Consider the following 3,744-nt stretch of genomic DNA (forward strand, 5'->3'; position numbering starts at 1 on the left):
GCTTTTCAGGTCATATTAGTTGCCAATGATTAGAAAAAAGTGATGAAATGAACAGGTTCTCCCAGATTTGCTGCTGCTTAGACAAAGACTTCAAAATTCTTTATTAAATCAAATAAGCAAGTTCTTTCCCACTGAGCAAATGGGAAAACCGAGACTATTTACAGCTCAGGACCAATCAGCCAAGGACTTGAACCCATTTGAGGACATAGTTGGCAGTGAGCTGCTTATACCACTCCTTTCACCATATCTTTAAGGGTGGGGCTGAAAAATCCAATAAAATCTGCAAGTATCTACTTGGTAAATTCTATAGAGTATAGTGATGATGAGTTTTAGTTCCGGCTATATGACTTCAGGCAAGTTATGTATCCCTTCAAACCTCAGTTTTCCTCATCTGTAAAATGGGGTTAATAGCACTCACTTCATTGGAGTTTTCTGTAGATTCATTGCAATAGTGTATTTAAGGCACTTACACAGGGCTTGGCATATGTAATACGGTACCTAATAAATGTTAGGTCTTAATACTATTATCATCTTACTCAGATGTATCTCCATTGTTTAAAAAACATGTCTGTTTATTAAAAACAGCTTACATTTGCAAGTGCTCCTTTTGACTTTTTAAACTGATAAGAACAGATACTACACTTGATCTTAGCCGAAAGGCTGAGAAGCGATCCTTTTGACTTTTTAAACCTTTCTCATCAATTCATTCTATCCAAGCATCAGTTTTGTGAGTTGGGTGTAGAATTATTTTATCCTCCCTTGATTACCGAGAAGGGTAAGATAAAGAGGAATTAGTGGCTTGCCTAAGGCAGTGCTAATGCAAGTATTAGCAACTATATTGCTGACTCATTAACTTCCACTACAAGAGTGGGGTTTCAAACTTTTCAAAGGGTCCTGAGCCACAATAGTGGTGGCTTGCATCAGAATGTAAAAGGTTTTTTCTGCCTTGCTGAACTGTTTGTGGACTGGGGGTTAAGATTATTATTAAGATCGTGTGGAGGGCTGAAATGTGCTGGCTAGGGAAAGTAGCAGTGTTTACAAACACAAAGCCAACTTTTCCTTCAAAAAAAAAAAAAATAGTGTCAGCAGCATTCTCACTTTTGAATAATATATTCAAGTTTTGTAAATCCAGGGTGCAAATTGTTTGTAGAATCTCAATTAAAGCCCTTATAATATTGTCATTTGTAATCAGCTCACTATGAAAACAGGGCTTCTAGAGGGCACCAAAATCATTTGAACTTGCGATCTGTTATAGATCTGAATATTCAGATAAGGTCAGTGGTCAGAGTAGAGGCGACAGTTTTGGTCAATAAACAGGTTTAGTGAGACAAAAATCTTTTTGTCTACATGGGAATGGCTTGGAGAAATTGGTTCTCAAGGGGGTATCAAAAGATTAAATTCAGCTGCGTTGCCAATTTATTTGCAGGCCAAATAAGTGTGTGATGGAAATCTTTGGAGGGGGAGGTGCCCGCCCCTGTGAGAAGCCCCTGTTGACAGTGCCAGAGGGGGCTCCTAGGCAGCTGTCCTGAGCACAGCTGAGACTGAGCTAGACGGAGGCATATTTGGTGAGGACAGAGAAAGAGCATCCTGGTGCTTGACTGAAGCTGTCCTGGACCAACCCAGCTCACAGAAGGGTGAAGTATCTGGGCTGCATTGTTTTACATTGTTCCAGCCCCTGCTATCCTCTTCTCCCACCCTTAAAATTGCTTTCTTTGAATTGTGCCTTGGCATGAAGCCTTAGCCGACAAGCCATTATAACCTTTCTCTGTGAAGACCCACAGGAGAAATTTCTCTCTGTTCTCAGTACTAGGAAGACTTGTGTTTCTCTTGAGTACCTAGTTTACATACAGACTCTGTGAATCATATAATTCCAGTTTTTAGACCGTGTTCCCAAGAACCCTGGGGGGCATCCAGGCTGCCTGAGGGAGAGGGGAGAAGGGGCTCTGGGGACTTGGATTCCAGCTTCCACCCAGAGCAGCTCTGCTTTGATCTGTTTTCTGCATAAGATTTTATTTAAGAAAGGATTCAGTGGCCAACAAAAATGTTTAGAAACCACTGACTTAAGTTGCTTCTTGTAGCACTTAGAATAAACTCTAACCCGAGCCGGAGAGATCTGCTCCTACCTGTGCCTTCAGCCCATCCTCTACCAGTCCCCCTTAACTAGTTAGGCTACATCTTCGCTGGTCACCTTTCCATCCCTGAAGTGAACCAAGGTCTTTGTAACTTGATGGTCGCTGACTGAAATCCTCCTTTCTCTGTCTGCATTATAGAATCAGTTGGGCTTAGGTTCAGCTACATACAACAGTGAAACGCGAAGAACAGGGGATTAAACAAGAGAGACATTTATCTCTTTTATGTAGGGAGCCTAGAATTCATATGGTGTCTCCAGAGCGTCATCTGGATTTCTGTCTTTCTTCACTGCCGTTGTCAGGTGTGCCTTTCACCTTCAAGATCACCTCATGGCCCCAGTTCAGCCATCTTAGGCCATCAATAGGAGAAAGTAGAGAATACAAAGGGTGCTTCTCCCAGCCGAGGCTGCTGTCTTTAACCAGTTTCCAAAAGCCCACACAGTTTCAACAATTTTATTGGCCAGAACTTATTGAATGGTCATCTCCAGCTGCAAGAGAAGCTGGAAAATGTAATGTTTTATTGGGGCAGTAATGTGTCTCATTAAAGACTGGAGTTCTATGATTAAGAAAGAAGAGGAAATGGAGATTAGAAGGTCTCAGGTTCAATTTCACTTTGCCCCACCTGAAGTCTGATCTTGATCTTCCCTAATATTTGCTCTCGTAGAACGCTATTCTTTTCCTTTATGAAATTTTCATAATTTATAACTATATGTCTAACCGTTAAAATTTGTCTGCATAGCTGGATGGTAAGTTCTCCAAGAGAAAAAACTGAGTCTTCTTTATCCCACAGTGTATAATCGGTGTCCAATAAAAATGCCTTTAATCTAATATAGGAAATAAATATTTGTCATATAATTCAAAGAATGAACGAATTCTATTTCCCTGATTGTATTTGTTGCTAGAAAGCTCAGAACCAAATTTGTGGTTTAATTTCCATAAACATTCAGGAGTTCCTGGACGGCATTCAGTACTACATTCACTTTAGGCTCTTATTTATTCTTTCACCCAACTTTCTCTTTAATTTTCTAATTTATTTAGATTTGCTGACATTGTAGGGTATTATAGATTTCAGAGGCTCATTTTAATCTATTTGGAAATCAAGGGAGAGACATAGATAAAGACTTATAAAGGACAGCATTCAACAGGAATACTCTAAACAAAATTTTTTTAAGTGTGAAAAAAAATCCGACAACAATAAAAGATAATAGACATCTTTTTCAGCATATTGTTTGATAGTCCCAGTTCTAGGATGCATTAATGTTAGTAAAGAATAATTAACTAACCATAAAATAGAATGCTATTTGAAAGTCACTAGTAAGCAGCAGGAGTTTGGTTAAGATCACACTAAGGAAGCTAAGGACAATTAACCTTTGCCTAGGTTATAAAATGGCCCATTGGAGAACTGTTGCCACTGGGTATATTACCTGGATATCAATTGGATTATTGAGTGAGAGGTTTTACATGATGTTTTGTATGATGATATATATCTGGTTACAAACTGTTTATGACAAGTGGAAAAGCCAATAAAAGATTAATGCAGATTTAAATAGATTTTTCTCCTTTACTTGAGTTGCGGTTAATTTATGCATATATAACTCAATACCTGTATATTTAA

At 38.9% G+C, this 3,744-nt stretch overlaps 1 pseudogene; it reads right to left on the reverse strand.

Moving 5' to 3' along the window:
- Window positions 1-539: 539 nt before the first annotated feature.
- On the reverse strand, window positions 540-672 carry LOC134385444 (U2 spliceosomal RNA; annotated as a pseudogene).
- Between the last annotated feature and the right edge of the window lie 3,072 nt (window positions 673-3,744).

The sequence above is a fragment of the Cynocephalus volans genome, chromosome 8 (genome assembly GCF_027409185.1).
Source record: "Cynocephalus volans isolate mCynVol1 chromosome 8, mCynVol1.pri, whole genome shotgun sequence".
NCBI lineage: Eukaryota > Metazoa > Chordata > Mammalia > Dermoptera > Cynocephalidae > Cynocephalus > Cynocephalus volans.